This window comes from Monodon monoceros, unplaced genomic scaffold (genome assembly GCF_005190385.1).
Source record: "Monodon monoceros isolate NGI ecotype Baffin Bay Population unplaced genomic scaffold, NGI_Narwhal_1 Super_Scaffold_10, whole genome shotgun sequence".
In the NCBI taxonomy this organism is placed as follows: Eukaryota; Metazoa; Chordata; class Mammalia; order Artiodactyla; family Monodontidae; genus Monodon; species Monodon monoceros.
This window is the reverse complement of record NW_021703766.1, coordinates 27,795,154-27,803,020: the sequence shown is the minus strand read 5'-3', so window position 1 is coordinate 27,803,020 and position 7,867 is coordinate 27,795,154. Positions and strand designations below refer to the sequence as shown.

Below are 7,867 nucleotides of genomic sequence, written 5' to 3'. Positions count from 1 at the left end.
GTAGGGGGCCCTCGTGGAGGATGGCAGGGAGGGTAGGGGGCCCTCACAGAGGTCTTGTTTCTGGTAGAAGAGGAGGAGGATGGAGCCTCTAAAAAGCAAATCAGACTTTAACATGGAAGAGTAACCTCTTATGAGCACCAGCCAGACCACCTTATGATGCTCAAAGCGTGTCTTCTTCCCACTCAGGCTAGAATACAAAAGGTTTCTTTCGGCCATCTCAGTCTTGGGAGGTACCAGGCTCCAGGGAGGGTGTGTGAAGAAAATCCCTCGCTGCCACATTGGCCAAATGGAAGGGGGAAAAGTGTAGGAAGACACTGGCATGTGCAGAGTCCCTAGGAGGAACCATGAGAGAGTCAAGAAACTTAAAGGAGGCCGGAGTAGCACGGAGAGCAAAGAGGAGAGGGAGAGAGAGGAGATCAGGGCCCACACCATGAAGGTGCAGAGGGAGCCTGGCCTTTATTTTGACGGGCAGGAGAGACGGCCAGGAGGCAGGATCTGGGGTGGAGCTTTGCAGAGGGACATCTCTTCAGGTTTGGGAAGACTTGAGGGGAAGGCACCATCTTCTGAGCCCGGTTCCTTCCTCCTTGGTCCCCTCTAAATGCTCTCTTGGGCCTGTTTCTCTTCCTCCCTCAGGGTCCAAAGAAAGGGTCTGACCCACTAAGCTGACCAGGAGTGCTCCTGGGGGCTGGAAGGCAGGGCCCTGGCACAAAGAGTCAGAGTGGTTTCACCAGTCCCCAAGTCCTGAGTCCAACGTGGAAATTCCAGGCCTTGGGATGTAAGCCTCCAGGATAGTGACACCAGTTGGGAGACTCACTCCACTCAAGAGAGCACCCCCAAAAGGGTTGGGAAGCCCAGGCCCCCAACTTGATACCCCAAGGACAGTATCAGGATGACCTGGCAGCCCCGGGCAGCTCCTTCCCCAAAATGAAAACTTTCACCATCACAAGGGGCAGACAGAGAGCTTGCTTGGAGTTGGGACCTTCTAGCTGGGACCCTAGAAGGCCCTGGGGCTCATTTCTGCTCCAGAAAGGTGCAGCCCCTCAGCTTCCTTTGCCGCCCCAGACGCAGGAAAGCGTCTCAGCCAGGTCTGCGCAGGAGGACTTACAGACGTGGAACCCCAGAGCTTGCCAGGACAGCACCAACCTGCTGGACCCCTCCCAGTCCTGGCCCTTCCATCCAAGCCCAGAAACTCAGACTAGGCCTACGACAAAAGACCAGGAAGTCCCCCAGCATGGGTGGGGGCATTTGCTGTTTCCTCCAGGGAGGAAACAAGGGCTGCCCAAGGCCAGGTCCTGTGGAAGCACATCCTGCCCCCTGGGCTGCTGACCCAGGACAGGATAGGCCCCTGGTATTCGGGACCAACCTTGGGCAATAGGGAACGCAGAGGGAAGGCTTGACCTTCAAATCTGGATCCAAAGCCCAGTATCCTGAAATACTAATTTTGGGTCCCTCTGTGCCTCAGTTTCCTCATCTGTTAAATGGGATGATAATAATACCTTCCACATAGGGTTCTGGTAAGGACTGTGTTAGCCTAGAGGGAGTATCACATGGTGACCAAGAGCAGGGATTCTGGAGCTGCCCTGCCTGGGTCCAAATCCTGGCTCCTGTGCTGCTAGCTGTGTAATCTCGGTATGTTACCCTCTCTGTCTGTGTTTCACCTGTAAAAATGGAGATAAAAGGGCTGCCATGAGGATTAAAGGAGCAAGCCCATGTACCCAGAACACTGTCTGGTATGTCCTAAGTGCTCACAAATGCCACCTATTGGCTATACTCCACAGAGATGGTACTTGGCACACAGAGGTGCCCAGTAAATGTGGGCTCCATCCTCTGGTCCCCGTGACTCTCACATCTTGTGTTTCCTACCCCCAAATCCAAACACCCAAGATTCCCTTTGATCTCCCACCAATAAAATCTTATTAGCTTGTTCACACTCAAGTGTAAATGATGGACGGCCATTTAATTTATACCAAAGGAGCATATGCACACCTTCAGCCAAAGGAGCAATGCTGATGGTGGACTCCAGGCCACAGGCCGGGCTGGGGGTAGGGAGCATTTGGGAAGGTAGCTCTCCCAGAGTCCTTCAGTGATAACCACCTCAGCAGGCCAGGTATCTCCAGGCTGGAAAGGGTATTGGGTTTAAGACCCAGCTCTGCTCCTGATTGCTGTGTGACTTTCAGCAACTCACTTGACCTGTCTGAATCTCAGCTTCCTCATCTGCCTAATGGGATAACTTGTCTTCTGCCATCCTCAAGGGGCTGTCCAAAATTAAATGCATCTGAAAACGGTCTGCCTTTGTCTCTCAGGATTGTGGTTATTTGTCCATGTGTCCATCTGCTCTTCCCAGCCTGGATAGGGAGCAGGTGTTCAAGCCAATAACACAGCAGGTGTTCAGTGACCATGAGCTGAACTGCAGTGCACATCCTGATCTTGGGGCATAATCCCTCCCATGCACCCAGTCACAGCCACATTCGCATTCTCATCCATTCCCCACCATGCCCCGCAGTGGCCTGGGGAAGCTTGGAATACCCCATTTAGCAGATGAGGAAACTGAGACCTGGGGAAGTCAGGGCATTTACCTGAAGTGGTGGAGCTGGTAATCACCCACAAGCACTTGACTGCAAAATCCGTGCTGTCACGTGATTTCTGGATATCAGAGTTGGTGCTGGAAGGGGAGCAGTTTCCCTTCTCACAGGGATGTGGGACCAGCAGAAGGAGACAAAAATACAAGGACACCTATTGGCTTCAGGCACAGGCTACATTAGCCTGAACTTTAGGTCATCAGATTCTCGTGACCTCTCTGCGTGGAGGGGTTCTTATCCTACAGATGGCAAGCTTCAGGCTCAGCGAAGTAAAGGCATTTGGCCAGTAAGTTGAAGAGGAGGACTTGAAGCCAGGGGTGTCTGACACTGATGGTTGTGCCTGTGACCATTACCATGCAGTGCCCTCACCCACACTCACACACACCCAGCTGGCTTGAGAGGCAGGGGGATAGAAGAGCTGGGAGTGGAAGCTGCTGCCCTGTGGGGATGTCATGGGAAGATGGGTGGATGATCTTCCTAGAGGGCAGACCTGTCCACGGGGATGGATGTATCCTCTGCAGGACAGGAGCTCCTGGCCCCGGAGGAATGCAAAAAGCCAGGGAGGTTGTAGTCAGCTCTCAAAGGGTAGTGGACTAGTGGCCACTCAGGATTGCTGCTGACCCCCGCCTGGGGGAGGCTTCTCACCCTCCTTCTGCTTCTCCTGTCCTCTTTGTCCCATCTCTTCCTCATCTCTGCCTGTGTCCCTTGTGTGACTTGGACAAGTTCCTTCACCTCTCTCCTAAATTCATAGCGTTTAACACCGTCCAAAGGGCCAAGGGCTCAGTAAGGGCAATTATGGTCATTTTTCTTTTCTCCCCTCCCTGCATCCTGGAGAGCACTGAAGAAAAGGAGGCTGGACCCCCTGGGTTCTAAGTCTCCTCCTGCCCAGCGAGCATTTCCTTCCTATCCTGTCCCATTCCGTCTTAGTCTCCAGAGAGGCAGGGAGAGCCGAACTCAGCCCGGGGTCTACTGGCGCGACCCGGGTGTGCCAACCCTCATCCCTTCGCCTCAGTATCGCATCCAGGAAAGGGGCGAGCGCTCCCCGCGTCCCTTGGTGCCGTCTCTGTGTGTCCTCCGCACAGGTGGCTGAGCTCCAAGAGGCGCGGGACGCGGGCCCTGCAGGAGGGCGTGTGCTGCCCCCGCCCATCCCGCGCTCGCGCCCTCGCCGGGGCACCGAGAACCCACGTGATTTCCCGGCAGAGGCAGCCGGCTCCCCGCACCCGTCGCCCGGCTGCTCTCCGCGCCTACTTTCAGTTTCGTGCTCAGCGCGGCGAAGCCGGGAGCGCAGCCGGTGAGTGCCCACCACTTCGCGGGGCAGCGGGACTCGGCTGGGGCGAGCTGCGCAGGGAGGTTCGGGGTGCAGACGCCGCGCGGAGCGGGGAGGAGGGTATGCCAGAGGACTCTGGAGCTGGACGTACCCATGGCCAGGTAGCTGACCTGATGGATGGTCGGGCCGACGGACGGCTGGACTGATGAACGGGTGGGCAGATGGGGCGCCGATGGTGGGGGAGCGCTCAGCCTGCCACCCTGCAGAGTTTGGGGGATGAGTTTCGAGCCGCAGAGGAAAGCAAGTCCGAGTCACCCGGGTTGGGTTTCGGGACGCGGCTGCGTTCCCGCTCCCTCCCATTCTTCCCCACCTTCGCACCGCTCCTGTCACCTCCTGGAGCTTCAACTTCTAATTGTCTTTTAAAGAATTTCAGAAGTCCCCGCTTCTCATTGCGTGGGACTATTTAGCCTAAAAGAGCTTTTTATGATGGACAGTTCCAAACATGTGCAAAAGTAGAAGAAATAGGGGCTCCCTGGAGGCGCAGTGGTTAAGAATCCGCCTGCCAATGCAGGGGACACAAGCCCTGGTCGGAGAGGATCCCACATGCGGTGGAGCAACTAAGCCCTTGCGCCACAACTACTGAGCCTGTGCTCTAGAGTCCGTGCTCCGCAACAAGAGAAGCCACCGCAGTGAGAAGCCCATGCACCGCAACGAAGAGTAGCCCCCACTCACTGCAACTAGAGAAAGCCCGTGTGCAGCAACAAACGCAGCCAAAATAAATTAATAAATAAAAGTAGAAGGAATAGAATTAGGTTGAGCTGTGCAAATACGTCAGTTTTGGTATAACCAAGCCCCACGTAACTGCCACTTAGGCTTCAACAGTCATCACCCCAGACCAGCCCAGTTTCGTCCCTACCACACTTCATTTTGAAACAAATGGCAAACAGACACAGCAGCATCTCAACTGAACTTTCCCACAATGTGCTAAAGTAAGGAGATTTTAAAAAGACATAACCACAATACCATCAGCATAACTTTAAACATTTTAACAGTAATTCCTTAATGTCAAATCTCCACAGACTATTCCTGATGAGCGTTTTAACCTCACAAGTAATAGGTGAACACATGGGTGCCCTTTTGTTTACATGGGTGTCATTTTGCTACTTGCTTTTTGCGTTTCCAAGTCGTTTTCAGCCATTTTCTCACCCAGGGGGCCAGGACCTGGAGTTTGCTGGGATGGCCATTTGGGGAGGTGCAGGGAGGCCCCCCACCTTCAGCACCATTTATATCCATTTTATACGTTGGGGTTCTTATGTTTCCTTTTTAAGAGGTTGGGGGTTCTGCAGGCTTCAAAAGCAGTTTGAAAACCAGCACTTCCAAGCCTCCCAAACCTGGGGATGGCAGGAGGTAGGGTGTACCCGGGGCCAGTACATGGAGCCTCATCCCTCCAAATTGCTTTTCTTTCTAAGAAGCAGTAAGCTCGGAAAACATTAGGCTTGGTCTCTTACCAGAGAACAGAGCAGTGGTGAATCTGATGATTTCATGGTGCATGCAGGCCCCCCATCCAGCGTGCTTTCCTCAAAACTTACCGATAGCACCGACTGGTCATTGATTATGCCCACCTGCCTCCCCTCCAAAGCGCAGCACCAGGACTTCCCTGGTGGCGCAGTGGTTAAGAATCCGCCTACCAATGCAGGGGACACAGGTTCGATCCCTGGTCCAGGAAGATCCCACATGCCACGGAGCAACTAAGCCTGTGTACCACAGCTACTGAGCCTGTGTTCCAGAGCCCGTGCTCCGCAACAAGAGAAGCCACTACAGTGAGAAGTCCATGCACCCCAATGAAGAGTAGCCCCCGCTCGCCGCAACTAGAGAAAGCCTGCGCAGCAACGAAGACCCAACGCAGCCAAAAACAGAAACAAAAACAAAGCACAGCACCAGCTAGATTGGAGCCTGGCATGGGAGGCAGAAGGACCAGGGCTCTCAGCACCTTGAATTTGCTATTTTATCTCTCAGAACCTCGGTTTCTCATCTGTAAAATGGGGATGATAACATGTCCTTCAAGGTACCGCACCAGCATGAGGAGTGATGGGTCCTTGATGAAAGCAGACAAGCGGAAGGGAAAGTTCCTTGGAAGAGTTTCCCAATATGCTTAGCCGTATTCCTCCACCAGATACAGAGGTGCCTGGATGTTTGTAGGGCCAAGTCAGTCTCCTTACACCCAACACATATACCCACCTCCCCTCTGAGAAAAATTCAGCCAAATTACTTAGTATGTCTTCCCCTGTCTGTTACGGATTGAATTGTGTCCCTGAAAAAGATACGTTGAAGTCCTAACCCCTCTACCTCAGAATGTGGCTTTATTTTGAACAAAGGTCGTAGCAGATGTAATTAATTAAGATGAGGTCATACTACAGTAGGTGGGTCCTTAATTCAGTATGAATGGTGTCCTTATAAGAGAGGAGGCCAGCATAGGAAAATCGAGATACATGGGGAGAAGACAGCCATGTGACACAGGCAGAGATTGGAATGAGGTATCTACAAATTAAGCAGGTCCAAGAACTGCCCAGAAACCACCAGAAGCTAAAAGAGGCATGGCAGGGCCCACCCCTAGAGGCTTCAGAGGGAGCATGGCCCTGCCCACACCTTGGTTTCAGGCTTGGCCTCCAGAACTGTGAGAGTATAAATTTCTTACATTTTAATCCACCCAGTTTGTGGTTCTTTGTAGCAAAGCTAGGAAACTAATTTGCCATCCCAGAATCTCTCCTCTGCTTTCCACAGAGTCCCACTAAGGATTAAGCAAATTAAATACAGGTGCAAATACTTTGTAAAAACTTTTTGGAGGCCTTCTAAGGATGTAAACTACGGGTTTTCTTTACCGGATCTATTTTTTGAGTGTTGCTGGTAGCCCAAAGTCTATCTTGGATGAAACTCAGTCTGCAAGGCAAACACCCAAATGATTTGAGAAGGAAACAAACAAACAAAAAGTGAAAAATTGATCAGTCTGATGGTTAGTGCAGGCTGTCTGGAGAAGGGAAGGCTTTTGGTCCCTCAGACCACCCTGAAGATCATATCTCTGCCATCCACTGCCCTTAAAACCAGGAGGAAGTGGTGAGGCAGGCAAGCACTTGGTTATATGTGGGACTTGTTACCCATATAATAAGCATGCTTATGTAACCTGTATGCCATCTCAAGGATCTCCTTGAGAGCTGGGTGAAATTGCCATGAACCCCCATTATGCTCCTTTGGGGGGCCCTAAGTATTTTCAAGCTCTCTGTGGATCTGGAAGGTGGAGATGAATGTCAGAGTAGTGCTTCTGGCCATCTCTGACCCCAGACTCTTCTTCTGCTCTGCAGCCATCCTCTCTCACTAGTAGAGCAGGGCATGAAACCAGTAGGTTTCCTGGGGTGAAAAGATGGGAGACCTGTGGAAACCTGAGTTCACTCATTTACCCTGCCTGTTTCAACACTGATGGGACTCCTGCTACATCCTGTGAGTCAATCCAAAGTCTTCTGATAAATTCCCAGACACAGGAGTCTTTCCCAGAAAGGTATTTAGCAGCCCTTCTGGCTGGGATGCCTCTGACATTTGGCAAAGGAGAACCTCAATGAACTTGAGGGAACGTTGAGTTCACACTCAGATGACCTCTATTCTCAGTTTGCTTTTCTTCCTTCCAGACTTTTTTCTATATGTGTATATTCCTATATGTGTATATTCCTATCTTTTTTAGTGGACTCATAACATAAAAACCAAAATGGAATTAACACTTTTTAAACTAAATAACATGGAATTATGTATTAAAGGAAGATTAAATGCTATGATATCCTTTTTTTAATTGTTTAGTTTTTAGTAGCTAGTACATTCACATAGTACAATAGTATAAAACAAATAAAAAGGTATGTAATGAAAAGTAAGTCTCCCTCCCTCCCCAGTCTCCTGGACACCTGATAACCCTTCCTGAAAACAACCAATGTTATCAGGTTCTTATGTCTCCTTCCAAACACAGTCCAGGTGGGCACAT

General features: G+C 51.4%; 1 protein-coding gene across 4 annotated transcripts in view; it reads left to right on the top strand.

Moving 5' to 3' along the window:
- The first annotated feature begins 3,782 nt into the window (after nucleotides 1-3,782).
- Nucleotides 3,783-7,867, top strand: part of NLRC5 (NLR family CARD domain containing 5) — an 88,731-nt gene continuing 84,646 nt past the window's right edge. For 3 of the 4 annotated variants that reach the window (XM_029238349.1, XM_029238358.1, XM_029238330.1), the window contains exon 1: nucleotides 3,783-3,870. The gene's annotated coding sequence lies outside the window, so the exon portion shown is untranslated. Of the gene's footprint in view, nucleotides 3,871-4,516; nucleotides 5,912-7,867 lie in introns of those variants that run through there. The other variant, XM_029238339.1, reaches the window with a different exon arrangement.